Source organism: Cydia fagiglandana, chromosome 2, assembly GCF_963556715.1.
Source record: "Cydia fagiglandana chromosome 2, ilCydFagi1.1, whole genome shotgun sequence".
In the NCBI taxonomy this organism is placed as follows: Eukaryota; Metazoa; Arthropoda; class Insecta; order Lepidoptera; family Tortricidae; genus Cydia; species Cydia fagiglandana.
In genome coordinates, this window is record NC_085933.1 from 24,464,750 (window position 1) to 24,480,254 (window position 15,505).

The following is a 15,505-nucleotide window of genomic DNA, read 5'->3' on the forward strand; positions in this document are numbered from 1 at the left end:
TTTGTTATTAAAAAGGCACAATCCACAGGAAAGCTGGACTCTGGAATGCGGGGCCCATATCGCGTAGTCAAGGCACTGCCTCATGGGCGGTACGAGCTGCGGCTGCTTGCAGGCTCCTACGGGAAGACCACCCAAGCTGCGGCCGAGTATATGGTTCCTTGGAAGGGCGAGTGGACTCCGGACACATGTGCTGCCTTTTTCGAGGGTGAGCTTCTCCCCTATATTGTTGATAAGTGAGCAGACCTCACTTTGCAAGCAGACCTTGCATACTTGTCACTTTATGTAGTGAGCAGACCTCACTTTGCAAGCAGACCTTGCACGATTGTAACTTGATGCAGTGAGCAGACCTCACTTTGCAGGCAGACCTTGCATCTCTGTCCATTTATTTAATGATCAAATCTTGTGTTGTGCAAGCAGACCTTACACGATACATGTCCCGTTATCATTTTGATTATTTCGTGAGCAGATCCTCACCAATTTGTAAGCAGACCTTACACGATACATGTCCCGTTATTATGAGCATCCCATTTTGTTTATTTTGACAAGTGTGTTGTTTCTGTTACGCAGATGCAGACAATGTTGAACCGGAGTCTGTCGCCGCGGGTCCAATGCCTCCCGGGTCAACGACATTGGATGGTGGACTCGTTACACCCATGCCGACCGAAAAGGATACTTCCGGTTCCGCTACGACAGGTCAAGATTCATCTACCATGGGAGATTAAGGAAAAGAGACCGAGGCGGTCTCGTGTCAGGAAAGGCCGTATTAGAGAGAAGCCTTACCAGGTGGCGCTAATTTTTTCAAGACCAGCTTTGAGCAAAGTTGTTTCGCGCTAAACCAATAGGTGGCGCTCAATTACCTACTGATTTGCTGCAACTTCAGCCCGCAACAACTTCACGCAAATAAATGGCGCCATATTGCCATCCTCTGGTTTGACCCACTTTTGGCTCGACACTGGTGCGGTGCGGTTGTCCCGAAATTCGCGATCATTTTTGTCCACGCTTTATTTAGTTTGAATTTAATTTTGATTTGTTCGTTTTCATCAATAAATTGAAATTACTTTTGTAGCCTATGTGTTTTTCCTTATAAATTCTCATCCCCTTGCTAAAAATATAATAATAATTAACGTTTGTGACCCCTTTATTATTATCACATGGGTAGTAGGTGCATCTTACTTATCGATATCATTTTATCGACAAATACCCCTGACTATTTTTTCTTTGCTATTCCTGGTATCATTTTATTTGTCAAACTCATGTCAATTTAGTTCGCGAGTTTCTGGAGGCAACCTTAACTTGTCGAAATCGTTCAAGAGGACCTCCAGAATCGCGGAAACGTCAAATTTGACATATCTATCTTACAAATATGTATCTTAAAACTATCCATATCGTAACTTGTTGAAGTTTAGTAATAATCTAATTCATTTTCCGAATCGAGCCGTAAGTAGCCCTTTTGATTGAAAATGGCCAATACAGTCAGCAGCAGAAGTTTCTAAGCGGGCGAGGTGCTCAAAATTATCTTTACGCGACTCTTTATTGTTAAGAGAATAAGAGCGTGTCAAGATAATTTTAAACACCTCGCCCGCTTAGCAACTTCTGCTTCTGACTGTACCTATCTTTGTTTAGGCCTGACTAGTATTTGAAAGACGCAGTTCTGAGGAGTTATATTTTCATAAAGGAGAGAAATAACAAAAAACCGGACATGTGCGAGTCGGACTCGCCCACCGAGGGTTCCGTGCTTTTTACACGACTGCCCAAACAAAAAGAGTGTAGGTATTGTTTTTAGTATTTGTTGTTATAGTGGCAAAAGAAATACATCATCTTTGAAAATTTCAACTGTCTAGCTATTATGGTTCATGAGATACAGCCTGGACGCAGAAGGACGGACAGACAGACAGTGGAGTCTTAGTAAAAACCGGGCAAATGCGAGTTGGACTCGCGCACGAAGGGTTCCGTACCATAATGCAAAAAAGGCAAAAAAAACGGTCACCCAACCAAGTACTGACCCCGCCCGACGTTGCTTAACTTCGGTCAAAAATCACGTTTGTTGTATGGGAGCCCCACTTAAATCTTTATTTTATTCTGTTTTTAGTATTTGCTGTTATAGCGGCAACAGAAATACATCATCTGTGAAAATTTCTACTGTCTAGCTATCACGGTTCGTGAGATACAGCCTGGTGACAGACGGACGGACGGACGGACGGACGGACGGACAGCAGAGTCTTAGTGATAGGGTCCCGTTTTACCCTTTGGGTTCGGAACCCTAAAAAGCACATTCGGGTCATGTCTTTACGCTCGACTTACATATAGGGTTGCCAGATGGTCAGGATTTGGCGGGATTCTCCCGATTTTTAGCATGTGTTCCCGATTCCCGACAAAGGGAAACTTGTCCCGAAAAACAGCTTCACGTTATAAAACAATAATTTCAAGTTCCGAACTGTCGCCGAGCAAGCGAGCTGACTTAATGCCAATAATGTAAATTATCGTTGTTTTTAACATAATCACTTTAATATTAATGTATTTTTTTTTCCCGAATTAAGTCCCAAAATCCCGAAAAATTGATATTGTTTCCCGATATTAGCGCCTTTCAATCTGGCAACCCTACTTACATAATGTAGGCACATCTTATTGATGAGTGAATTACGTTTACTCTCAGCAAATTACTGTACCTACCCCCCTGTAACCCTACTTTAGTTCTAATTGTACCCGATGTAATTACTAACATTGTTAGGTCACATGCTTGTGCTTGGGCACGTGACAAGTCTAGACAAACCTATTTATTACATAAGAAAGTACTTGCTATTTGTTAGACCCTAAAACACGTCACAGACGGAGCGATAAACTGCTGTATTCGAACTTCAAGATATTCACAAGAGACGACACGTACTAGATCCATTCTAGATACGTTATAGTTTAGATATCAACTAGTTCTCTTTTGCAGCGCAATTCGGGCAACCAATGTCACTTTTACGCTAGATAGAGTAAGATATATTAGATGTGAATTAGATCTCTAAGTCATATTCTGTAGAAATCGTTCAAGAGTATCTCCAGAATCGCGCAAATGTCAAATTTGACAGGTTAGATCTTAAACATATCGTTATCGTATCTTGGTGATGTCTAAAAGATGTCTACTAGATGTCTATTTTAAAATCCGAATCGGGCCCAATATATCAGCAGATACCGTAAGATGCGGCATCTTAAGTACGATATCTTTTACATGGGGTCCCTTTGTTTCCCATAAAGTCTTAAGTCATAATATGTTGTTTGTCATATTATCATTAGCCATGCATTATTTAAAATTCGTTTGACGTTTTCTATAAGATTGACACTTAGGCCCCCTGATAGGCCCCCTGATCCTCACAAAATCTGACCAATGACATTCAAATAAATCAAGATTGACGTCTAGCATAGACATTCATTCACAATCGGGTCACAGACGTTCCCCACGCGACCTTCCTTCCCGCCGGTCATCTCGCGGCGCTCCGACCCTTTGCCGGATAAACTGGGAACACGTGTCTCCACACACGTGCAGATGACAGTCAAGTTAATACCTACTCTAATCTTAAAGTTCTTTCACATTTGACGACAGGTCTGGCCTAGTAGGTAGTGACCCTGCCTTTGAAGCCGATGGTCCTGGGTTCGAATCCCAGTAAGGGCATTTATTTGTGTGATGACACAGATATTTTGTTCTTGAGTCATTGTTGTTTTCTATGTATTTAAGTATTTATATATTATATATGTCGTTGGACCCGGGTATGTCCTTAAACTACGTCCAGGACCCGGGTAGGTCCTTAAACCACGTCCAAGACCACCGGTGGACGGGCAGCAGCGTCCCTCAAATTCGGTGTACTCGACTGCGATCGCCAACCCGCCTGCCAAGCGTGGTGATTATGGCATTCACCCCCCAAAAAGGGGGGAGGCCTATGTTCAGCAGTGGACGTCTTATGGCTGAGATGATGATGATGATGATATATCGTTGTCTGAGTACCCACAACACAAGCCTTCTTGAGCATACTGTGGGACTAGTCAATCTGTGTAAGAATGTCCTATAATATTTATTTATTTATTTAAACTGGGAACATGACGTGTGTGCAGACACGTGCAGACCACAGTCAAGGAACCTACTCTAATCTTAAAGTTCCATCCCAAGTAGGTATATAATTGAAATAGTTCCAAAAAATAACACGAATTCTCGCTGTAGCGGCACCGTATAAATGTGTGTGTGTTTGTTTCTGTTAAATTTTTCAAGGGTTTAATTATAGTACAGCGGCCAGGGGGCCTCCAACACTAATCGATGTGACTGGACAGTATACTATTGACAAGTGGTATGGTTGTGTTCGGTAGAGTGTACTGAGTACGAAATAAGGACTTGTCACTTTCTAAGACTGTGGGGGGGTTAACTGTGACGTCACAAAGATGGCGGTCCCGGGTTTCAAATTTTAGATAATTACTCGGCAAGTTATTATCAGATTTTCAAAAATGAGGTGTCCTGTGAAAGCTGATAAAATTTAGAATAAAACATGTCATGTAACTAAAAGTGTAATTTAATTAATTATTTTTTTATTTACAAAAATCTGAAAACATAACATTGGTCTTTTTTTTGTAGCTCAAAAAACACATTGACAACGGCCACTTAGATAAAAAATATGTTATATAAATAATTTAGGTTGATGATTAAGCTACACGTTACTTCTTGAATTATGTAAATCCGATAATAAATAAGTAAACTACGATGATTATATCGCGGGCGCGGCGCAGCGAACCGCGCGCGCTCGGTTACTTGGAGGTGCGGGCGCGACTGAGAATGCAGTGCTGTATATCAAAAACTACCTAACATTTTAAACGAGTGATATATCAAATGAAATATATTTAAATAACCAATAAAACGTGGTTATAAACTGAAACTCATCTAATAATAAGTATATAGAAATAAGCAAACAATAAAAAAACCAAAAAGTACTCACTTCGGTGTCAATTGGACTCATTGTTATATGATTTATATGCCAAGCATAGAAATAGTAATCTAATAAATGTGACTAAAAACAGTTTACGGCGTTTTGACGTAAACTGTTATTTGATTTATCATCACAAGATATATTTGAGTACACTAATTGTCAAGGCTCGAAGTCGAAAGTAGCCTCCCAGCTGAGATTAGAGATTAAACAATTAGTCCAAAAAGAGGGTTCGTTCCCATAAGGGTGGTGTCTGTCCCCACTGATGTGGTGCCTACTGCTAGACTCAATGGTGAAAGAGTTCAACGGGGGGGGTATGTACATGCAGGCTTACTCTGACGACGGAGTGTTACTAGTGAGTGGGATGGTTTTTAAGGTCGTAAGAGATATAATGATACGTGTATAGTGTATAGCGAGAGAGGACTGTATCTCAATCCGTCGAAAACAAAGCTAGTGTTATTCGCTAATAGAAGAATAAAAGAGATGAAACCCATAAAGATGCAAGGTATACAACTAGAAATGGTGAATGAACTGAAATATCTGGAAGTTACTCTACACAGTACGCTCAGATCAGATACAAAACTCACATCAAGGAGCAGACAGCAAAAGCCATAAGAATACTATGTCAATGCCCGGAATCTGACCTGAGGGACGCGACGGTCAGGGCTGTCAGCACCGCTGCTTTGTGGGCATCCACTGTTTAGAGTTTTAGAGAAACCTCGACACGAGAGAAGTAGAAATCCGCTGGATCTACAAGGCGGTGATATGTACTACCCCGACACATGCAATTGGAGGTAATGCTAGGTTTGTAGCTTGGAATGGGGTGGAGAAGAGCTACTGAACAGTGCTATAAAATGAAAGCATGTAAGGAATGGAGAAGCTACGTGGACAAGAGACACGCGCTGATACAAAGAGAGGCACTATCAAAATTTGAGATGTTGATGGCCAATACCGACCTAATAAAAATAAGGCAGGAGATAATAAATAAGAAATACAGGGTACAATATAGTAAAGAGAGACAACTGGAAGGTGGAAGTCAGACACCCGACAACCATCTGCTTTACGAATGGCTCAAGAAGAAGCTCAACGAAACTAGCATAGTGATCCCTAAACTGGGAGAGCAAGTATTTTATTTATCATGAAATACACAACAATTTTGTCACAAATTATATTCCTCGGCAAACTGCGATTGCTATTTGTTGGCGAGGATGGAGGCGGAGACGGAATATAATGGGCCCGGAACCGGCTCTGCCTATGTCAGCGAAAGTTACGAAAGGAGTCACAGAAAAGGTAAATGGATGGGGATGGAAGCACAGTCGAAGATGATGACTAAAGGTATAGATCACAGGAGAATCAGGTATCTTTTGAAACTAGGTAAGAGCAGTCTGAGACTACTGACGGGTATCATTACTGGTCATAACACCCTTAACAGACCTCTTAAGATAATGGTAGTAGAGCCACCTCCTGTCTACACTGTGGTAAGGAGGAGACTAGCTTACACTTACTACCTTACTAGCAGAATGTATTATGTATGTGGCACCGCGATATAATACATTCGGTAGAGACACACTGAAAGAAAACGAACTAAAGGACGTCGAACTTAAAGATGTCATCTGTTCTGCAGGAAAACAAAAAGATTTGAGGAGAATGGTGTGGAAATGCCGCTGGGACAGTAACCTGCAGCTCCAACCTCAGGGAATTGGGCTGAAAGGACGCTACACGTGATTAGCAGCCCGTCTGCTTCCGGCCGGGCGTCCGTACACCACACCTACAACATTAAATTTTTCCGTTCCTAAAATCTATAACAACATACTTACCCTTAAATATTAGGAAAAGCACCAGCAAAAATGTATTTAAGTCTAAATTAAAAAAAAACTCATGGTGAAACAATATGAAGCTAGGATAAACTTAAGTTAAAGAATGTCATGTTATATTGAACTTATATTTGTAACTTATAGTTTAAATACCTAAATAAGTAAAATAGCCTAAAACAGTATGTAAAGAGAGGAGCCTATTTCTACCAACAAACTGTTATACAGTTTGGCGGAGGTTGTACCTATTAAGGTTTATTTATTTAATTTTTATTTGCTGAGGTAAGTATAGAGATATCGCTTGCCAGGATACTTATGCTTAATAACATGACTGATAATTATTTTCGATAAGTCTCACTAATAATCGTTATTTTTTAAATATAAAAGTAAAGTGAATACTTCTATGGATTTTTATTTTATGTTTATACTTATGTATAAGATGACAAGCTCCAGTTTATAACTACGTTTTATTGGTTATTTAAATATCTTTCATTTGATATATCACTCGTTTAAAAATGTTAGGTAGTTTTTGATATACAGCACTGCATTCTCAGTCGCGCCCGCACCTCCAAGTAACCGAGCGCGCGCGGTTCGCTGCGCCGCGCCCGCGGTATAATCATCGTAGTTTACTTATTTATTATCGGATTCACATAATTCAAGAAGTAACGTGTAGCTTAATCATCAACCTAAATTATTTATATAACATATTTTTTATCTAAGTGGCCGTTGTCATTGTGTTTTTTGGGCTACAAAAAAAAGACCAATGTTATGTTTTCACATTTTTGTAAATAAACAAATAATTAATTAAATTACACTTTTAGTTACATGGCATGTTTTATTCTACATTTCATCAGCTTTCACAGGACACCTCATTTTTGAAAATCTGATAATAACTTGCCGAGTAATAATCTAAAATTTGAAACCCGGGACCGCTATCTTTGTGACGTCACAGTTAACCCCCCCACAGTTCTAGAAAGTGACAAGTCCTTATTTCGTTCTCAGTACACTCTACCGAACACAACCATACCACTTGTCAGTAGTATACTGTCCAGTCACATCGATTAGTGTTGGAGGCCCCCTGGCCGCTGTACTATTAGCGTATAAACATATAAAAGCAAAAAGTATGAACATGACTTATCCTGATTTAATTCTAAGTAGATTAATAGGAAACAGGGCCCTTATTCGACATGTACAACTGTCAGATTTCGCGTCCACTTCAATTAAACAGTTGAATGAATCGCATGTTCATCAAGTGCGGATAATATCCTTTGGCACAACCAATAATTCAACAAATATCAACTTTGTTTTAATACAACTTTAAGGTTTATAATGGTTTGGTCTGGTTGTCACCTAACTGTGGATTGCTAATGTCAAATTTTGACACAGGATTGTTCAGATTCAACGGAAGTTCAACATGATACGTCAAACGTCGCTTGTCGAATAAGGCCCCAGATTGGAATTCCGTAACGCTTCAACACGTGCGCACAGAACTGCCCGTTTCCGCCCGTTCCCGCAAAATCAGTTGATCCCAGCCGATCCCAATTGAATCATAGTCAAAGCCCACGTCACGGGGCCTGGCATTGTGCCCCAATCACAGTCAAATTGCCAATTGCGACTAACTACACCTTAACACACTTGAACTTGCCGGCAGGTTAAAAATAGACGCCGTTAAGTGTTAACTAGGAGAGGCTATTATGACTTGGCTGGTGGGTTTGTGAGTTAAATTGTAGAATGGAGTGGTAATCTGCAAGATCGGACACGTCTTATAATATAAGCCTTGAGTTTATCTATAGTACTCCCAGAGAAAACCATAGTTGAAAATGTACATTAAAACTATTATTCTCTAAAGTTTTTTCGACGCTACCTTTCATGGACATATTACTGCATGCAAATGTATTACTTTGGCTTATCTCGCCAAAATTAGAACCAAAACCCAAACCGAACCGAACGGAAACCGGGCTAATCCCAATAAGGCCTAGTTTCTCCTTTGGGTTGGAAGGTCAGATGCCAGTCGCTTCCGTAAAAACTACTGCCTACGTCAACACATGGGATTAGTTGCCAAGCGGACCCCAGGCTCCCATGAGCCGTGCCAAAATGCCGGGATAACACGAGGAAGAAGAAGATCTCGGCAAAATTAGAGACTGCACATGGTTATATGCAATAATAACATGAAACAGAAACGACATAACGGTCGTGGTCACATTGAGGCTTCTGCATCGGTAGTAGAGGCGGACACGACACTTCGCACGATCTCCCGTCATCTCTCCCTGTCGTCAGACTGTCTGGCACAGTCAGATACGCGGTTTCCCACTGCAGATTTTTTTTGGTCAGTCCAGCGCATATTTAGCTGATTTGGCGCGCGATCAGGTTCCCTCCATATTATCCACCAGAGCTTAAATGGCCTCAGTTGTCCTCCAATTTCTGTCTATACCCACTTACCCAGCAAATTGTCGAAAGTTCAGTAAGTTATTTGCATTTAAATGAGCGGTCAGTGTTATAAAAACATCATATCAAGATAAAGTTTCTGAACTGCCCAAGCCGGCCGAAAATCAACTCCCAATTAACATAACGCTACAACCATTAATTCAGCAAATGACCAGGAAAACTCGACGCCCATCAAATTTACAATTTCATAGTTAAGTTAACAACGGTAACGTAACGTTAATTAGTTGCACGATTAACGAAACGCTGATGACTGGAACTGGCGTTTAAAAAGGGACCTCTTAATTACATGTGTTGTCACAGACCACCTCAACTACTAGACACAGCACATAAGATAATCCATCAAATCTAGTATTGGAGCGCAACCGCTTATTACAGTTGCACCCACAATATTACGACCAGTATGGCTACCACCAGTCTGGCACTGACATAAACGCTATCGTGGTAACTTACTTTGTATCCATCCCGCTCGTACTCTCATATTAGTGCAAAATAGCATTTCGTAGTCTTCCACAGATTTTCAATTGACGAAATCGAGCGCTCGAAATTCAAAAATCACCCACCAGTGCTCGTATAAATTTAAAATATATACAATAATTAAAATTTAGGGGTGTAAATACAGTGAGCTGCGAAATTGCATGAAGAAAACATAAGAATGAATTCATTGATAAATTCACCATGCACTTTACGGCTGACGGTACCTTGGCTACTATACTATAAAATGGTGTAGAATACAACTTACACGCGTATTCGGGAAACGAGATAATCACAAGATCTAGAAACGATATAGAGATCAACTAGATTTAAATTTGATATCGACTAGATGTGACTTGGATATCTAAGTCATAACTTGTCGAAATCGTTCAAGAGGGCCTCCAGAATCGCGGAAACGTCAAATTTGACATACGAGTATCTATCTTACAAATATCTTTAAATTATCCATATCGTAACTTGTTGAGGTCTAGTAGAGATCTAATACATTTTCAGAATCGAGCCGTTAGTTGTGTTGTTCGGATCATAGCATTTTACGAGAAATTGTGATTTTCCACGGCAAAAGGTACCTTATGGCGGCAGGCGCTTACGTCGCATAGCGCCGCAATAATATTGGAACGGCGTTAATGATAGCGTAAGCGCCAACCGCCATAAGGTACCTTTACCTGTGGGACATCACAATTGACCTTGGGTTGTTTGTGAACGCTTCATAGTGCGGTGTCTATGTTGTAGTCTGTGGTTAGCGTTTTTAGTTGCGATAAAATGAAGCGTGTTGGTTTTGTTGCCATTAATGTGAGAACTACGGTAATTAGAGAACAAACGGTGTAACAGTAAGGTGTATTTGGGTAATTCCGTAGGTGAATGCGAAAATGAATTGCAATCAAGGCGGTAATGATGGAATTAAAAGTGTTTTTTGGAATTGCAAGAAGTACAGTCACCTGCAATAATATGTTATTCGAAGGCCGCAAAAATATGTCACACCCTCTTAAATATGGCTCTACACTACGTAAGATCGCGTCACATATTTTTGTGGCCTTGGTACCTAAGGGCGATTTGTCGGAATTTCTACGTTAAATCTTATGGAGTAAAATTAGTTCAAGCGGCTGCCGATAGTACTAATGTCGGACATTCCATAAGATTACCTGTGTTTGTGACGATCAGCGCCACCGACTTCGCACGTTCCCAATAATAACCACAATCCAGTCAATAATTTGATTATAACAACGTCAAAATTCATTAACCATCACAAGACTTCAAAATTCCAAACATAAGAATTATAAAATACCGCAAATTCAAAATTTCGTAGCAGCTTCGAGTTTCTGACAATACTTTATGGGACACGTGGATATAGGGTTGCCAACTTGCCACAACTGGATTTTCTTTCTTACGAGATAACAGAAAAGCCAAAATGGAGGATTATTTATGGTTTTAACTGTCTAATCATATCGTTATCCCGGCTTTTTGCCACGGTGGTTATATTTGTGTCGAGGCGTACCTACCTAAAAAAATCTAGGAGATGTAAAATTAATGATTTATATTCGCCACTCTAATGTGATGGTGAGTAATATGATATGTCTCGTCTTGACACGGCTGTGCCCCCAGATTATGTAAATAGTTTGTAAATAATGTATAGTATAAGTAGGTTAAAATAGAACATAATTTGCATGCCTAGATTATTGGCGCAATGTGCTGAACTCGCAAAATTGCATGTTAACACCAAACTTCTGTACCTACCACATTTCTAGCAAATAAATTTCATTTCATTTCATTTACGTTTTTAACTGAATTCAGACAAAAATGAGGATTCTATAAGCAAGCAAAAATAGTCATTATATTACACATGCTTGACTTTGTTTGGTCGTTTTGGTTCCCAATAATAACCACAATCCAGTCAATAATTTGATTATAACAACGCCAAAATTCATAACCATCACAAGACTTCAAAATTCCAAATAAGAATTATAAAATACCGCAAATTCAAAATTTCGTAGCAGCTTCGAGTTTCTGACAATACTTTATGGGACACGTGGATATAGGGTTGCCAACTTGCCACAACTGGATTTTCTTTCTTACGAGATAACAGAAAAGTCAAAATGGAGGATTATATATGGTTTTAACTAATGAGGATTCTATAAGCAACAAAAATAGTCATTATATTACAAATGCTTACTTTGTTTGGTCGTTTTCGTGCTAAAACTGATGTATGGCGTGAGCACTCTATGTATTTTTTTCTCTATGATCTAACTCTAGTCACAGAATAAATAATAGTACTAGGTACAAAAGACTCACTCTCTAACAAAACGCGTTGTCACGATCAGCACAGATATGGCCGCTAGGTGGCGACAGCGCCACGCGCGGCTTATGGCAAACCCCAAAATTGGGGTCGAATGGATGTACTTTTTAGCTACCTGTAGCAAAGCGACGAAATCGCGGAGTGAGCCACGCCTGCTCTAGTTTAATACCGACGCGTGTTAAAAAAATCTCCAAACTTCAGTAATTATCTGGCAACCGTGACAACCCTACACGAAAATGCGAATTTGCTAAATGGATTACAAACCCGGAACCGACGGGTTTGAATTAATTATGTTATTGTTCTCATATTCGAGTTTGCTGACGATGAAAATATTGTTTTACATACATCAACCCCCGCTTGTGTGCCCGAGGGGTTCCACGGGAGATATTATATATTAGCATAATATCTTGAGTAATTAAAATGCTACGACAGCTAAACAATACAATCTAATTAACTATTGCCGAAATGTAATTTGATAATCTGCAGTGCTAATAAGGTTTAAGATCATTTAATCTCATTAAGAATTTTACAATTCACTTGCACGAGATAAAACATTAATAATAAAAAGATTATAATAATATGGATATGAGCGTACAGGCACTAAATTATAACAACATTTAATAATGCTAATCAGAGTAATCAGTGGTAAATAAGAATATATTGTAGAAATTAGCTTTCTCCGTTTTTCCAAAAATATATGTCGTTTAGCATTGTGCCTATGTAGATGTAATAATAGGCAAACTTCGACGGCTCTTCAAGACTAATATGTATTCATTACAAGTTTTATCATCGACTGTATTTTTCTTTAGTCAATTACATAACAAATCCGGACTTCAAATACAATCTAGATTTTGGTATATTACAACCTAATTGTTTCAAATTGGTTTCAATTGGTCGTGCGTTCAACCACCCTAATTTTTGATTATTTTTAATTAACTTGTTACGCATATTTTCACTTACAAAATATGATTTTCAGCATTCTAATATTTCTAATATGCTTGATAAAATGATAAAACATAACATGATATATATTCGCGATTCGTTTCAACATCCCTATTTAGATTTATGGTGATATTTGAGCCCTTTAAATGTAAAAGAATGCCCCAAAACGAAAATAGTAGTGTCACAAATTGCTATTCTTTCCTCCATTTTATCGGTAATATCGGTCATAATTGGCGATCGAAATCGGCGAACCAAATTGGCGTTTGCGTCCGCACGGCCTGATTTGATCGGACAATTTAATCAGATTGGCAAAAATTGTCTTGTCTGTGGACTTACGGCTTACCTATACTTAATATACGTGTCAGATTTCCAGCAAACAGGTCTGCCTGTCTCTCTCCATATATTGACAGATTTTTCTTCCAGACACTTCTGCCAAGCAGATCTCAACATCACATCCGTATATCTCTATCTATAAGATAAGACTATTAAACTCTATGCACCAGATAACGAGACATTCGAGAGATAAAGATATCATGAGTGTTTAGATATCTTCTGGTAATAAATAACAACGACCCTACTCGAGAGACAATTTCGCCGTCTTGACGTAACATAAGTGTAATACATATTATAGGTATATGTGAAACTAGCTTCTTAATATCTTGATAAAAACCGGGCAAGTGCGAGTCGGACTCGCGCACGAAGGGTTTCGTACCATAATGCAAAAAAAAAACGGAAAAAAATGCAAATAAAACGGTCTCCCATCCAAGTATACTGACCACGCCCGACATTGCTTAACTTTGGTCAAAAATCACGTTTGTTGTATGGGAGCCCCACTTAAATCTTTATTTTATTCTGTTTTTAGTATTTGATGTTATAGCGGCAACAGAAATCCATCATCTGTGAAAATTTCAACTGTCTAGCTATCATGGTTCGTGAGATACAGCCTGGTGACAGACAGACGGCTGGACGGACGGACGGACAGCGAAGTCTTAGTAATAGGGTCCCGTTTTACCCTTTGGGTACGGAACCCTAAAAACTACCCTTAGGTTTCCTTTTTCGGGACCCAAAGTAATGAAAAATTGATGCCATAATATGTAGGTCTAGGGTGTAGTGTAGGACTGTAGGTACCTACTTTATAGAACGTAGTGCGTTTGTAAACAAATTTTGGAAAGCTGGATTTTATTCGCATTCCGGATTTCACCCTAAAAATATGTATCGTATTGATTAGGTAACTGACTAAAAAAACTATTTCCTTTTGTCCAAAATTATCTGGATAAATGCGGAGAATATTAAGTGAGGACCGGGAGGCCAATGCAGATGTACATTTAACATCAAAATGATGTCATTTAGGTAGCTAAGAGCGGTAAGAGCGTGCGACTTTCAATCCGCAGGTCGTGGGTTCAAAGTGTGCAAACCTCTGCTTGAGTTTTGAACCAACGAGTTTTTTCGAAACTTATTAACTTGAAAGGGGGAGGCCTATGTTCAGCAGTGGACGTCTTAATGGCGGAGATGATGGTTAACTTGGCACAGGCCTCTCATGTACGAGAAGGTTTGGGCTATAGTCTCCACGCTCTGACTCAATGCGGGATGGGGACACATAAACCTTTATAATTTAATTGAACAAGAAACTCCTTGGACCAAATTTTCTCACTTTCCCCCAGTTAAAACATTAAGTACCTACTTACGTTAATAGTAGGGTAAGACGGAGTCGATTGCTAAATCACCCTAAATTAAACGTTTAATCTAATAACGAAACACCCACAAACTACATTCCACTTCCCAATTTCACCATAAACCCAGTTATTACGGACGAACATGCAAATATAAAATAAATTAAAGCATACCTTATTTTTTGCCTCCAATGTCGATGCTAATATACAAAACTATTACCACTATATACACACACAGAATGTACAAAATTACAGTTTAGCGAAAGCTATAGAGAAACGCATTTTCTTTTTGAAAACTTTCATCGTTCTTTTCACAAACGGCTCCACTGTTTTACTTTTATTTAAATGTATAGTTATTAAACTTTAAACATAAACACTGGCACTTAAATAAGGTATTTTTTAGTTTTACACTGGTCACTTGGGCAGTTTGCTGGTCACAATTTGACCAAGAGAAAATTTTAGCGCGCGACTTTCAAATTTAGAACGTCCGATCAGCGTAACGTCACTTCATAAATATGGCCGACGTAGTACGAAGGAAGTGGTTTAATGGGACTGCTATTTTGACCATTCCTTACTGTGTATTATTTATTTTTATTGGAAAATTAGGCTGTAATGGCCGCTTATAACGTCTACATCTAAACCCACGCGGTCTCGGTACGCAACTGAGTCGTTCATCGTTCATTCCTTTTCGTCGTCAAATATTCCTCTTAATAATTTAAGATCTGCATACATACATAGGATCTGTGTAAGAGCTGATATCTCAGTAGGTATAGTGACGTCAGAAGAAGTTTATGGAGGAGTTAATACGCACTCAAAAAAGTTAGACTCGATTATAAACTTGAGTGTTCTACATACATCAAAGGCAGTTTAAGAGTGACATTCCATTTCCAACTGCAGCTGCAATAC

The 15,505-nt window shown here is 39.3% G+C and overlaps 1 protein-coding gene across 1 annotated transcript in view; it reads right to left on the bottom strand.

Annotated features, from left to right (window-relative positions):
• Nucleotides 1–15,285, bottom strand: part of LOC134679036 (uncharacterized) — a 189,152-nt gene extending 173,867 nt beyond the window's left edge. Inside the window, exon 1 of the mRNA XM_063537844.1 lies at nucleotides 14,774–15,285. The gene's annotated coding sequence lies outside the window, so the exon portion shown is untranslated. The remainder of the gene's footprint in view (nucleotides 1–14,773) is intronic.
• Nucleotides 15,286–15,505: the final 220 nt, after the last annotated feature.